Here is a 15,042-nt window from a genome sequence, read left to right on the forward strand (position 1 = left end):
TTAGGAACAGCCCCTTTACTCCAAAACCTACTGGAATGGCCCTAACTGTACAATTCTTAAGCCCACCTGCCTTCCCGGGTAGAGCACAGGAAAGCTCTGGCCTTGTTCCCCATGGACATGCTCTACTTCCGGGCCAATGACACTTCTCTGAGAGTGCTGCCTGGCACAAGGCTCCCATCCCTTGAGACCTTGAGCTACACACTCTGCTTTCACAAGTAGTCTTCTCCTTACCTTTTGGCTTGCCACACCTGGACAGAGTTCAACCAGCGATAATGTCACCTGCTCCATAGTATTACTGGGAAGATAATGGATAAACATGGAAAAATGTCGCACATAGCTGTGGGTACCTGGCAGGAGCTTTATTTTTAAATTTGGTGTGTGTGCGTACGTTCACGTGTGCATATGTGTGTGTGTGTGTGTGTGTGTGCATGTGCCTGCATGTGTGTGTATGTATGTGTGTGTGTGTGTGTGTGCATGTTTTCTACCACTGACCTGCCTCCTTGTTTCCAATGCTGCTTTAAACACATTCCTTTTTTTTGTCTTCTATCTGTCTTTTCCCTTCTTTCTACCTCCTATTTCTCCCCTACCCCTGCACAGGATCCACATATTATTTGGATCCAATTTAAATGAAATTCTGGGTCTCTACAGTTGATAAGAACTGTAGGACTGGCTGAGATGCTTCAGCAGGTTACACACACACACACACACACACACACACACACACACACACACCCCTACCTCTGCTCCTCCTTCCTTTATATCAGGTTCTCTTCTGTCTCCAAAATATTTATATTTTTACCCAGATTTTCTAACCCTAAGGTCCCAATGAACCCCAATGCTCTGCCTGGTCCATGATGGACTGTATTCACTTAGCTGGAGAACAGGGGCAGAGGCAAAAAGAATTCTTGAAGATTCCAGGAAAAGAGTTATTACTAAAGTGCATGTTTTGGTCTCAGATTCATATGGCAACTGAGGTTAGCAGAAAGCGGGGAGTTAAAGTGGTTTGTATGGGGTTTAACAAGTGGGCAACGCTTAATTTATAGTGCTCATGTTTCTTATTTTCAAAGTACTTTGCTAAAAGCTCTGGGCCTCTGCTAGTTTAGTATTTCTCTTCTTGGCGGTCAGTCTGCTTGGGGGGGGGAGCCTCTGTGTGGCTACAGATACAGGCCCCTTTCATCTGCAGTGATTCTATATCACCCACCGACTGGGTGACCTTGCAGGCAGGTCACGGGATAGACCTGGTGAAAGAAAAGCCCTGTTGGATGGATATCCCATTGAACCGATTTTCTCTCTCTGCTCAATACAGCATCATCTCCACCCCATCTCTCTGTTTCCCAAATACAGCATTACTGGGCCCTTGCCAGTCCTTCTGAAATCCAGAACATGTCACAAGCCATTGCACACCCTGATGAGACTGAATCTCTGATAGCTTCTGCTCTTCCAGATCTGAGTCTTGCCTTGAACCTACTTTGGGGGTGCTGTCTCCAAACAGTATGCATACCCCACAGTTTCTGCTTAGCATCTGGGGCTGAAAGGCTTCCTCCACAAATCCCCCCACCAACTTCCACAGTCTGTCAAGCTCCTAACTCACCCATCAAAGTCCTGGTCAAAGGTCCTCTCCTTCAGGAAGCTGCCTCTGACTTCTCTATGCAGAAGCAGGGTACCACACCTCACCATCCCTCAAATCCACCACAGCCTTTGTGCCGTTGGCTGTCAGCTACCTGCTGGTGTCTAGAAGAGAGATGTGAGCACCCCAGGCCCTGGTATTCCTCTTCTCTGAGGCATAGCACAGCAGAGCAGTTAAAAGAGTAGAAAGGTTCAAATTCCACTCCTAACTAGCTGCATATATATGACATAAACGGTAATACCAATCTTGAGGTTTGTGAGGGATAAATAAGATGCTGACCCAAAGCCTTCAGCACTTTACAGCTCTCTCTGGACACTGGCATGTGAATACCACGGGCTGGACAGCCCATGTCCCAGTGTGCCTGGGTCTTCCTGGTTTATGCCTGGCCCTGGTACTGTTATGGCCCGTTCCCAAGAGTCACAGTTTAGATGAGAAGCTATACTTGTTGAGGCCTGGTCTATTTTTATTTACCAATGTGCCCCTGGCACACTAAGGAGTGCTTAGCATGTAGTTAATAAAATCAAATGAATGAATATGTCTCCAGGTCTGGGATGTGCTTGGCATCTGGAAGGAATTGCTTTGCTGGAAGCTGTGAGTGACTTCTGATATTTCTTAGGCAGGGATCAAGGCTGCATAAGTAGGTAAGTGAGTGAGTCCTTGTCCCTTCCCTATGTCCAGCCATTGCTGCCACCGCCACTGGAGAAGGACCAAGGGGTAGTCTCTCACTGAGGTAAGAAAGAGGAGGTGAGGTGGAGGAATGAGCCTATGCCCAGTAGAGGGGAGCAGGGGTGTGCTCCCTGCAGCCCCTGGCCATAGCAGCACCCAACTTCCTGCCCCAGGGAAATCAATGCTGATTCCCTCCTTGGATGCTGCATGAAACCACAGCCCCATTGATCTGGCCATTGGGAGCAGCAGGCTCATGAGGGTGCTGGGTCTTCATTTCTACTCAACAGGATACATAGAGACCCAGGTCCAGCAGGCACAGTCCCTACCAGTCCATAATGACACCAGGGAGAGCTCACCTCAGTCTAGAACCCAGAAGTGGAAGGAGGGAGCCAGGCCTTTTCATTGCCTGTTCTGGGCACAGAAAGGAGTCATACCAAGGGCGGGTTGGTTGGCTGGGTTGTCAGACCACATACTAAGCATTGTGGCAAAAGCAGAGTATTGGCTCAGTTAGCTGTCAGATGGTCCTAACGAGGTAGCTATTACTATAAGGAAACTGAGAGAGAGAGAGAGAGAGAGAGAGAGAGAGAGAGAGAGAGAGAGAGAGAGAGAGAGAGAGAGAGAGAGATTTGTCAGAGTCCCAGAGCTAATAAGAAGCCGGATATCCTAGATCCAGAACCTTCTCTCGTAGGAACCCAATAAATCCCAGTAAGAAGAAAGCTCAGTTCTCCATCTTCTCCTGGCTGTGTGACCTTGAAGCTGGCTTACCCTCTCTGGGCCTCATGTCCCTTTTCCAAGGGTAATGATCTAAGAGGCTGTGTTTCTGGAGCAAGGGCACCCCCTATGGCCAAAATATCCTTTCCTCTGGAGTGACCAGGCTCTCTGGGGTGACCAGGCCCGGGGTGAATCCAGGTGTCCAGAAACACAGTGGTCCACCATGAGGGCCCGAGACAAACCGGCCCAAGGCCACTTTCACAAACAGCTTGTGCAGTGGGGCGGAAAACCCACACTGCGGTTCTTGTGACAAATGACCGGCCTTCCAAGCATTGGAGCTCTCCTGTCACCAGGTGGGGGACCCATTCGAGCTTGGGGGAAAGGACTGTGGGTAGATGGAGGGCGCCTAGAAAAGGTAAGGCCTGAGATGCACAGAGCATAGGACAGAAAGCTCTCTCGCACACCGGGAAGCCACTTTTGGATAGAAAAGCCGCCAGCCCCTGTCCCTGCCTACAGCATCCCCTGAGCGGGGGCACTAGACTACAGGAGCACAGCCCTGCCTGATGGGGGAAGCCAGGTGCAGGAGGCGGGTAATATCTGGGGGGACAGGCTGATGGGGGTCCCCGCGCTCTGAACGCCCCAGCTCCGGAAAGTTTGCGCGCCCCCTCCCCGCGCCGCGCCCGCCGCCGAGTGCCCGCTCAAGGTCACCGCTGACACCGCGGACACCGCGGACACCGGGGCTCCCCTGGCCGAACTCTGGCTGCAGCCCAGGCCGCTGGGTCCCCTGGGCTACAGGGAAGAAGCCGCGGGAAAGGTGGCGGAACCCGTGCGGGCAGCGGGGAAGAGAGGCCCCGGCCCGGACCCGCCGACCCTCACCTGCGCCCGCTCCGGGGCGATGATGCCGCCGCCGCCGCTGCCGCTGCCGCTGCCGCCGCCCCTGCTGCGCGCCCGGCCCGGCCCGGCCCTGCGTCCCCGCCGCCGCCGCCGCCTCTGCGCCCCGCGCCCGCCCGAGCTCCCGCCGCCGCCGCTGCACTGCGCTCCGCCCGCCGCTCCCTCCTCCCGCTCTCTCCTCCCCCGCCCCCCTCGGGCCCTCCCCGAACTCGGCTCGGACAGCGCCCCCCCCCCCACACCCGGCCTCGCTCGCCCCGCCACTCACGCGGGTGGGACATGAGGACGCGTTTCCCTCCCGGGGTACCAGCTCCACCTCTGGTAGCCCCTTCCTCAGACATCCCTCACTGAGAGCCCCTAAACACTCCTTTCTGTTCATGGGTCAGAAAGTCCCCCACCCACCCAAGGAAACCCGTGGATGATGCAGGGTGAGAGGGTCTGCAAGGAGGCCAGCTTTGGGGGGGGGGTGTCTGGATCGATGCTGGGGGTTTTCCCTGAGATCTTTGACACTCCTAGAAAGGACAATGGTTGGCCCTAGGCCTCTGTTGTGGCCCCATTAGGGAGGGCCTGGAGGAGTCCAGGACAGGACAAGGGGCCCTGCTGGCGAAGCAAATTGAAAACCCCAGGCACCCCGGGAAACAACCTCCCCAGTTAGGCTTCCCCTCCTTGGCGCAGGCCCCAAGTCGCAGAAAAGCTGAGCTCCTGCAGAAGCCAGGCCACTGACTCGCAGCGCCTGGGTCCACGCCATGCCATCAATTAATCATGCCCGCTTGTTTATTTATTTATTGGCTTTATAAAAAGCCAAATGCACTCCTCACAGAAGGCAGTCGAATAGAAGATGGGCCCCCACCCGATGAACCCAGCAGGGTAATTGACCTCCCCTGGTTGGTCTCCCTAGTGAGGGAGGGTCACTGTGAGGAGATCCTGTAGTTCTCATGTTGGGATATCTGTTTTCAGGGGGCACTCTGGACCTTGACGCCATCTATGGGCCCAAATTCACCAGACCTGAACTCTGCAGCCCTGGGGTGGAACACTGGTTACCTCTATGCAGGGTTTAAGCTAGGAGGGCAGGGAGAGGGGGCTGGGAGGCAGCCACCAGGTGGAGATTCCTTAGGTGTGACAGAAGGTGTCCCCAGGCTTGGCTTGGCTCAGGGCTAGGTTCTCGCTGATCCACACTCAGCTTGGCAGGTGACACCTGTATCTCCTACACCATCCTTGGGCGCACAGAGAACATCTCATTACTGACACCACATCTGTGCCTATCTCTTCTCGACTCCCCCATCCCAGCTGAAGACATGGTGGGCCTGCTGAGCAACCCCAGGTGTCCCCACTCACCAGTCAGCACAGCACACTGGAGCTTCTGAAGAATCTGCTCTTGGCTCTTGCAGGTTCTCACAACCTCTGCTATGACTTGAAGCCAGACCTAGATCATGCTGGTCCTACTCCAAAGCCTTGCAGTAGCTCCCTAGTACTTCTATATGCTAGGTAGCTTTATGTGAACTTGACACAAGCTAGAGTCATCAGAGAGGAGGGAGCCTCAGTCAGGAAAATGCCTCTGTAAGATCTGGCTGTGGGCAAGCCTGTCCAGCATTTTCTTACATGGTGATTGATGTGGGAGGGCCCAGTCCATTCTGGGTGGTGCCATGTCTCAGTTGGTGGTCCTGGGTTCTATAAGAAACCAGGCTGAGCAAGCTTTGAGGAGCAAGTCAGTAAGCAGCACCCCTCCATGGCTTTTGCATCAGCTCCTGCCTCCAGGTTTCTGCCCCGCTTGAGTTCTTGTCCTGACTTCTTTCCATGATGAACAGTGAAATAGAGGTGTAAGCCAAATAAATCCTTTACTCCCCAAGTTGCTTTTGGTTGTGGTGTTTATTCACAGCAATAGTATCCCCAACTAAGACATCCCAGAAGCCCCACAGGGGCTCCACGCCGCTAAGCCTCAGGGTTCCATCTAATGCCTTCCCACACCTTTCTGTTAGGTCTCAATGCTGCTCTCCACATACATCAAGTTCTGTTCCATGCCGCCCTTCTGTGAAGATGCTTTTTCCTCTCTTGAGCGGCCTCTCCCCAGTCTGAGTGTCAAAGCACTAGCTTAGCAAGTGTCTCTTGTGCAATCTTCAGGAAACAGCAGCCAAGTTGGAAAGAGGCAATAATAATAATAATAATAATAATAATAATAATAATAATAATAATAATACTCACTTCTATAATCCCAGCACTTGGGAGGGTGAGGCAGAAGGACTGAGAATGAGTTGGAGGCCAGACCAGGCTACAAAGTCTCATGCTTGCCTAGGCTACACAAAGATACTCTGTCTCAGGAAACAAAAGTCAGGAGTCAAGAGGCAGCGTGGTGACTCATAGTTCCATGTGGCCAGGGGCAAGATGTCAGCCTCTGAATCCACTGGTTCATCTGTTTAAAGAATCACGCACTCCTTGTCCTCATCTGAGGAGCATCCAATCACTATTCCTCCTGGACGCCAACTGTGTACCAAGATGCTGGAGTTTTTCAAGATGATCTGGGAGGTATGATGGAAACCAGGAGGCCAACCTCAAATCCTTGTGAGGACCAGGTGATTCCCAGTGGGGTGAGCTCACTGGGGTTTTCTGCTCTCTGTTCTGGACTTTAACTATGATATAGCAATGCTGCCTTCAAGGTGGGCCAGAATCAAGTGCTGGCTGCAGGGAGGCCATAAGGCACACTGAGGACTGACATCTAGGGATGGGCAATGAACAGCTTCATTTGACTGTGGCCGAGCACAGATAGGAACTTTGTGTGTTTTCAGTTTACAAGCAAAGCTGGGCATTTGAATTTTTTATATGAGCATTCTTGATCTTTAAATGCCACCAACAAATTTTAAAAATGCACAACTCTGAGGGAACCAAAGAGCACAGCTGTGGTACGTGTTGTTGGGTCCTCAGGCCGGCGGCTCATGGCCCTAGTTAGGAGGCAGAGCAATGCTTGGTAGACACTGTAGACACACACACACTCTCTCCTCTCTGGTAGGCTGCTGTCTTGAGCACCTCGAAGGCACAAAGGATCATGGGAATGTGAGGAAGGAAACATCTTACCCTCTTGATGGATGGCAACAAGCTGAGGGTCTGGGGTGAGACTTCCCTACTGCATATGGAACTGGGTCACAAGTAGTCAGTGGTTCTTGCTGAGCCTGGGTTTCTGCATCTGGGAGTGGATTGGCGCTGGGCAGGGTGAGGCAGAACTGTCAAAGGTTACATGAGGTGACCATAGTGGGAACTGAGGATGCAGTAGGCGCCACCGTTGCAGCAGCCCATCTGGTAAAAAGGAAGTGCGCCAATCTGGACACCCCGCAGAAGTCTCACTCTACTAAAAATAGGGCCCTGACAGACTCCTGAAAGTTGGAGAGTTCTTGGGAGATGGAACTGGAAGGCAGAAGGGAAATGGGTACTCCTGTCTGCAGAACCAGGAAGAAGAGAGAGGAGAAAGTACAGGGTGACCTAGGATGTCCAGCATCCCTGACTTCCTCAGGAGAGGTCCTGGTGTTTGTGTGTTGGAGGGAATTATGCCCACAGCTGGGAAAGTTCTGCTTGTGCTTTTGTTATGTTGGAATTAAAGCTGCTTTCAGCTTCCTGATTCCCCTCGATGCCCACACGCTACTGTTTTAGTCAGATGAAATTAGTAACTACATAGGCACAAAATAATAATTGTACTAGGGGCCCGAGGGTAAAGCACTTGCCTTGTAAGTACAAGGACCTGAGTTCAGATCCTTAAAACCTCTTTAAAGCCAAGGGCTTTCCAGAATCCAGCTAGCCTGGCATATGAAGATAACACTGAGAGAACAAGAGGAGTGAGTGAGTGAGAGAGAGAGAGAGAGAGAGAGAGAGAGAGAGAGAGAGAGAGAGAGACTGATTCTCAACAAGGTGAAAGGTAAAGAAAGACACCTGATATTGTTCCGACTTTCACACTTGTGCCCATTGCACACACTCAAAAACATGCACATGCACACAAACATGCACACATGCACATACAGACATGTATGCCCACATATGCACATGCACACACTCACAGATAATCCTACTATGCAAAAAGCAGGGGGTACCTTAATGAATGGGTGTCAGATACTCCGTGGATGGGGCTTGCCTTTCCCAGCAAGCTCCACGGTGTGTTTCCACCCCACTCACCTGGAGGACTTCTGTCAGAACACACTGGTGACTAAGATCTCGGACCTGTGGCTGGGCTCCTGACTGGGGCTCTGGGCAGTGGCGCAGCCTACACCTCACCACGCCATGTAGAGCTTGAGACAATCTGGCTCGTGGGCTAAGTGGGCATTTTTTGAGTGGGGGACAGAGGAATTTACAAAACAGTCTCTGCCCTTTAAGGGATTTTGAGGGTAGGTTAAAAAAAAAAAAGTCAGGATGACATATTCACAGCACCAAATGTCACCAGCAAAGAAGGGACAGAGAGAGGGACACCCACCCTGTGCACTTCAGAGCTGGAAGGGTTGTTTTTCTGGTCGTGTGTGTGTGTGTGTGTGTGTGTGTGTGTGTGTGTGTGTGTGTGTAGGACACACATGGAAAGCAACAACACACACCAAGTAAGGAGGAGGCCAATTAACTCTTAAGAACAATGCCAATTAACTCTTAAGAACAATGAATGGCACCGAGGAATCTTACGGATGGACTGGCAGCTGGGTTTCCAAGAGAGACTTGCAGTGTTTCGGGTCCCACCTGCATCCGTTACTTTCCTGTTGCTGTGATAAAACACCACGACCAAGGCACCTTAGAAAAGAAACTGGTGGTCAGCTTCTGGTTCCGGAAGGATAAGAATCCCGACAGCAGAGAGCAGGCAGGGCAACCAGTGGCTGTCATGATGGCAGGAACTGGGAGCTAAAAGCTCAAGTTTTGAACTGAAAGCCCAAAGCAGAGAAAGAAACCTTTAACTCTCAGATCCCCGGCCAAGTGATGCACTTCCTCCAACCAGGCTGCACCTCCTAAGCTGCACCTAACAGTGGGGCCAACTGGGGACAAGTATTCAAATACCGGAGACAATGGAGGTCCTTCGCATGCAGACCACTATATGACCCTCAGTATATTTTACCCCCAGAACTCCAGGGCCTTGAACATGGTAGGCAAGCACTGTACTACCACGCTATATCCCCAGCCATGTCCTTGGTATTTAAACACATGGACTGATCTCATCCACCCAGCAATTCCACTTGGCAGGCTCCCCCAGGCTTCTCTTGCCTGCACCCTTACCAGAAAACCTTGGCTTTAGCCAATGTAGCTGATGGGAACCAGTAGGCAGTAGTACATTGAAGGGTGTGTTTCAGTCACTGCACACCACAGTATCAGGCTGCACCAACCTTCTGCCTCTCTCTGCACACAGCTTCTTTCCCCCACGGGTTTCACTGGAGAGTATTCCCCCATGAAATGCACATGTAAGGGGGAACAGAAGGAAGTGGGAGAAAGTCTTTGCCAGTTATTCATCTAACATGGGATTAGTAGCCACAATACAGAAAGAACTCAAAGACTTAACCACAAGAGTCTTGTAATAATCAGATCGGTAAGTAGGCAGATACACTGAACAGCTACAGCTCAGGCCAATGGGGTAAAAATGTTTTTTTTTTTAATACACAAAAAAGCACTAGATATCCTTAAGCCATCAGAGAAAGGCAGATCAAAATGGTGTTTAAATTTTATCTCATCCAATGGGAAAAGTTGTAATAAAGGAGATAAGTAACAAATGCTGTATGTGAAGAACACAAACCCTTACAGATTTTTGGTGGGGTTATAAATTATCGTAGCTGCCATGGAAGTCTGTAGGGAGCTTCCTCAAAAAACTAAAAATAGAAATACAATATGACAGCACCATGCCACTCCCGGGAATATGACTGAGGGAAATGAGGTCAGCATACAAAGGAAATATCTGCACATGCGTGTTCATTACAGTTCAAGTCACAGTAGCCTAGGTATTGGGTCAGCCTAGTGTCTACCTTCAGATGACTGTGTGTGTATGTACATGTGCGTGTGCGTATGGTGTGTGTGCATGTGTGTGTGTGCATGTGTACGTGTCTGTGTGTGTGTGTGTGTGCGTGCATGTGCGTGAGTGTGTTGGGAGGATGGTTCACTGAGTCATAATATGTGGAAAATAAAAAATGAAATAATGAAGCAGCTGGCATGTGGCATGTGCCATGTAGCATGTGCCATGTGCCTGTATCCCAGTCAAGAAAACCACTGTGAGCTCTGGTCTAGTCTGGGGTACCTGGTGAGGAAAAGGCCAGGTTGGGCTGTGTGATGTCACATTTTGTACTGTGAGAACCTGTTTCATTTATTTTAAAGGAAGTTAAAAATGAAGCTGAAGGAGAGGATGGGAAGTTGGGGAAAGGAGAGAGGTAGGGAAGAGGAGGGAGGGGTGGGGGAAGTAGAAAATAAAAAGAACAAACTGAATGTAGGTGAGGAAATGGAGAGGCCAAGCACATGGAGGGCAAGCATGATGGAAACATGTTGTGTACACATGTGGAAATGCCACCGTGAAACTTGTTAATTTTTACAATTAATATGCTAATCCTTATACTCATTAAACTAGAACTGTTCCTGAACCAGACCATACTTCCAGAGAGCCAAATGGTCGATCATCACTCACCCCATTTTGCAGTTTTATAGACGATGTCTGCACTGAACAGGGGGCTGGCTGACTCTTGGCTGCCCCCAGAGTGGTTTTTTCGAGAGGGCGAAGTAGCAGGAACAACATGGGATAGAGAAGATGTGGACGGTGAGGGTGTGAGGTGAGACTTGGAGAGGGGAGGGAAGGTGGCTAGGTGGTCACAGCTGAAGGCTCACCCATCTGTTTACTTCCCATGTGTGTGCATGCCCACCACAGTGAGTAGGCCTGGAGTGTGGCTAGGACTCAAAGATGTTGTAGGCATAGTGTGGTTCCCCCAAGCTGGGACTTGGAAGGGGACATCCTCACATGGCTCAGGGTTGCACCAATGCTTAGGAAGGCAGGCCCTGGCCATTGTAGCAAGAGGGTCTACACAAGAGGACTCAGAGGAAGAAATGCAGAAGCAGGGACCATGTGTTGAACATAGCTCTCCATAAGGGAGAGTTACCTGCACACTAAATGTAGGCCAGAATGATTCCAGGCTTCAAAGACCCTGTCCTTAGAGAGACTGGGTGCATGAAGGTAAGATTAAACAAGGCCATTCTTCACTGTCTGAGAACACAGTCCGTCAAGTTCAGATGGAGCAATCTCATGGGGCAAGGGTCAAGTCCTTGTCAGGGAACCCTGGGGATGCAGGCCGTGGCTCTTTTTGCCAGGCGGCCGGAGGGACAGTGAACACAGCTGTAGGCAGGAGATGCTATCTGTCTCTTCAGGGACTGCAGAAAATTCTGGGGACAGAGGACAGTTTCTAAGTCACTAAGGTACCAGCTTTGACTGGAAGGGGGGGAAAGGAAAATGAATAGGACCACCCAAGATCAAGCTGCAGGCCCCCAAGAACATGGCCCTGTCAGGGTTAGACCCTCAGTGGCTCTGCTGGCTGAGAAGATGGGGACTAAGCTCTGAGTTGAGAAGCAAAAGGGTGAGGGAGGAAGGGTTGGGGTAAGGGCTGGAGAGGACAGGGAGTGTCACCTTCCCCACTGAATGAGGATAGCCAGACAGTTCCCTGTGACTCTGGCCAAGCAGGGAGAGAGGCTTAGAACCGTCAATCTTTTTATATTGCTGGGAGAAATTGGACATTTGATGTTTAAATGTCACCAACTAGTTTAAAATTTTCACACTTGGAGAAGATTAAACCCAAGAGAGCTGTGGTAAGCCTGGGCCAGACCAGATCTAGCATGTGGCTTAAGCTGAGCGTCGAAGAACCTTAGGTCCCCAGAAGTGTGAGGAGATGCGTGGGGTGTGGAGGTGGAGGGCTGCCAAGAGGAAAAGGTTTCTCTCTAGCATGTATATGGCCTTTAAATGTCAGCCTGGTGAAGAGGGGGGAGCTTTGGGGAGTGCGACTGTGTGGTATCCCAAAACAGCCCTGCCAGGGTCCCTCTGTGTCCTTTCAGTACAACAGCTCTTTGCTAGAGGACTTTTTGTCTGGGTGTGGCTCATTTCTAAGCCAATGCTGAGTGCAGGGGAGAGGCAGTCCTTCAGGGAGTTGACACCCCATGATGAACCCTCATGGTGACCTATGGAACAGGTATCTGCATGCATTCTGTAGTCCTTGTCTCCATGGTAACACTGAGATAGGTTATCCATTGGCTGCCACTGGAGGCCCATGGCACTGTCTCTGCTTAGCTTTCCCGTCTCCTGTGGAGTCTCCTGGAATCATCCACCAAATAAACTCCTTGTATCTCATCTCAGGTCTGTTTCTGAGAAAATTTAACCCGGAAGATCAGCTCAGTTAAGAGCTCTGACTTAGGGAGGCTTAGGTTCAAGGCCCGGGTCCATCCCTAACCTTGGCTCAGTTTCTCCAATTTTCAGTTTCCTCTGTCTATGGCTTACATCTACAGTGTTTCTGAGGGCTATGCACTCCAGACTTGGCTCTAGGGTATGGTGTTACTGGGATGTAGCAGGGCCTTAGAAGGTAGGGGCCTCCAAGGAAGAAGTTAGTCATTAGAGAAGCAAGACATCACTATGGACAGGAAGAGGTAGGCAGGGGTAGACCATCCCAGGACATCATTTTCCATTGAGTGCCAGTCATATGCCCCTCTTTTTAGCACTTTGCAAATCTCATGTAACCCTCAGCTCTTCTTTCTCAGCTCCACAGTGGGTGTGTGTTGCACATGCCCCCAACCCCAAGACTTGAAAGTAAGAGATCCTATTGTTCAAGACACCATGCACTTCAGCAAAAGGACATGGAGGAATTGGGCTGGAACTGACCTTGGACTCCTCCCTGAGGAATGGCTCTCATAGTACCTGAAGGAGCCATGCACACTGCCAAAGGAGAAAAGCAATGGAGGTCTTACCCAGATGTAAAGCTGACGAACCACAACAATGGCCAGCATGGCAAGACGCCCCCAAGGGTGCAGTAGTGGCACTCATATCTTGGGGGCAACCAACATCGTCTAACTGGAGTTTAGGGACACTCAATAGGAGGGAAATCGTACTCTAAACCCAGCCAATGACCAGTGGCTAGCGAGGTCATGGATCTCAGAGGCAAACCTACTACTTCCCCAAGCCAGTATAAACTCTAACTGCATCCTTCTAACCACAGATACATGGAGCCCTCAGCCCTCATCAAAGGAGCTTCATTGTGCAGCCGACAGAGACCAAGAACTTTACCACTGGTCAAAATGCAGTGAACAAATGACCATGGGGAGCTACAACCCAACTGATACATCTACCATATACAACTCCTACAAACGTTCAGAAAACATCGAGGAAGGATCAATACAGTCACCTAAAGGAGACCTGAATGATGACAACAACAGTGAGCGTCAGTGTGGACGCAAAGTTTGCACGAGGCCCCGCTCATGGATGAAGAGCCACGGGTGATTAATGGCTGCTGAGAGATAGAGAACCAGCCTTTTCTAGGGATGATCCCCCTGATAGGTTTTTCAGTTCCAAGTGATCAGCCCTAAGCTCACGTGAACAACTCTAAATGGATCCAGTAGGTTGCATTTATATGTACATACCATGCTGACTAGTTTTATGCCAAGTTGGCACAAACTAGCGTCACTGGAGACGAGCCTCTACTGAGAAAATGCCTCTATAAGATCAGGCTGTAGGCAAGCCTGTAGGACATTTTCTTAGTGATTGATGGGGGAGGGCTTGGCCCATTGTGGGTAGTGTCACCCCTGGTACTGGTGGTCCTGGGTTCTATAAGAAAGCAGGCTGAACAAACTATGGGGAGCAAGCCAGTAAGCAGCACCCCTCCATGGCCTCTGCATCGGCTCTGCCTCCAGGTGTCTGCCCTGGTGGAGTTCCTGCTCTCACTACATTTGATGGGGAACTGTGATGTGGAATTTCAAATGAAAGAAACCCTTTCTTCCCCAACTTCCTTTTGATCATGGTGTATCTATCATCAGAGCAACTGTAACCCGAACTACAACACACACATACATATTTATGTCACATAATAATTAAAGGAGAGATCAGTAGTTTAAGTGGAGGAACGGGAGGAATCGCAGGGAAGAGGGAAGGTGTAAGGATGTAAACACACTACTCGTGTAGAAAATTCTCAGAATAAATAGGTTTAAAAGAGCTACAGAGTAGCTACACTGACCTCACATCTTTCTAGTGATAATCCATCCATTTGTGTATTTCTTCCTCCCACCGCCGAGCATTAGTGATGTTCTAGGCACTGATATCCTCCCTAGAGACAGGAGGGAAGAAGATAAAAGTTCTAAGTTCCTATATTTACAAGGATGAGAAAATCAGACACAAAATAAACACATTCGGATGAAACACTGAGAGAAAACATAAAGCTGGATACAGAAGGACTTCTGCAGGTTAAATGAGAGTCATACCTGAGGTGCATAATAAGTGCTCAGTAAATGTTTGCTGATCAATATTCACCACAGTCCTTATTGCTTCCCCTCTCTTCACCTTTTTCTTTCGCCATTTGTTCAGTGATTCAGTTAACAAGTATTAACTGGTCTCTTCTCAAGGCCATGCCTTTTGCCAGGTTCTAAGAATACTTTGATGGGCAAAGATCATGCACTTTCGATTTTCATGTGCACACAGTCTGTGGAGGAGAGAGTCAAGACACAGCTGTGTTAGATGTTTGTATCCTGAAGTGACTCTCCATGGAGGAAAGCTAACACACACACATAGACCTATGAGATGAACCTCCTGCAGGATGGCATGTGGCTGACAGAGGTGGCTCTGATAAAGGAGACTAAGCAATGTGTGGGCTAAGGACTAGAGAGCAAACAGAGGTAACAAGGTTTGGGGATAAGAAGCTCTCAGGAACAGCGTGGGGGTGAACATCATTTGCAAAGGTCCTGGGGCCAGGGAGAACTACAAGGAAAAATTGGGAGGAGAGTCAGTGTGACTGGATTTGATTTCATTCAGAGAAACTGGAGCTCTGAAAAGCAATGTAAGTCACCAAGCTTCTTGATTTGAACCTGGATCTCTGAATCCAAGTCAGAACCATACTACAACCCTCTATCTCAAAAGGAACAGAGAACCATGGCTCATAATGCTACCACTGGGAGAAAGGGCAAAGGATTCCCAGGGCCTCTACATA

General features: G+C 50.0%; 1 protein-coding gene and 1 long non-coding RNA gene across 11 annotated transcripts in view; one reads left to right on the plus strand and one right to left on the minus strand.

The window, feature by feature from the left end:
• The window catches only part of Atp2b2 (ATPase plasma membrane Ca2+ transporting 2), a 313,371-nt gene extending 309,316 nt beyond the window's left edge, over nt 1-4,055 (minus strand). For 6 of the 10 annotated variants that reach the window (XR_015685259.1, NM_012508.9, XM_087655833.1 and 3 more), the window contains 1 exon segment: nt 3,881-4,049. The gene's annotated coding sequence lies outside the window, so the exon portion shown is untranslated. 10 annotated transcript variants of the gene reach the window in all.
• LOC147995023 (uncharacterized) lies at nt 3,174-14,364 on the plus strand. Its single transcript, XR_015686118.1, has 2 exons — nt 3,174-3,357; nt 13,066-14,364. It is a non-coding gene; the product is annotated as an uncharacterized LOC147995023 (long non-coding RNA).
• The last annotated feature ends 678 nt before the right edge of the window (nt 14,365-15,042 follow it).

This window comes from Rattus norvegicus, chromosome 4 (genome assembly GCF_021556685.1).
Source record: "Rattus norvegicus strain SHRSP/BbbUtx chromosome 4, alternate assembly SHRSP_T2T, whole genome shotgun sequence".
Lineage (NCBI taxonomy): Eukaryota > Metazoa > Chordata > Mammalia > Rodentia > Muridae > Rattus > Rattus norvegicus.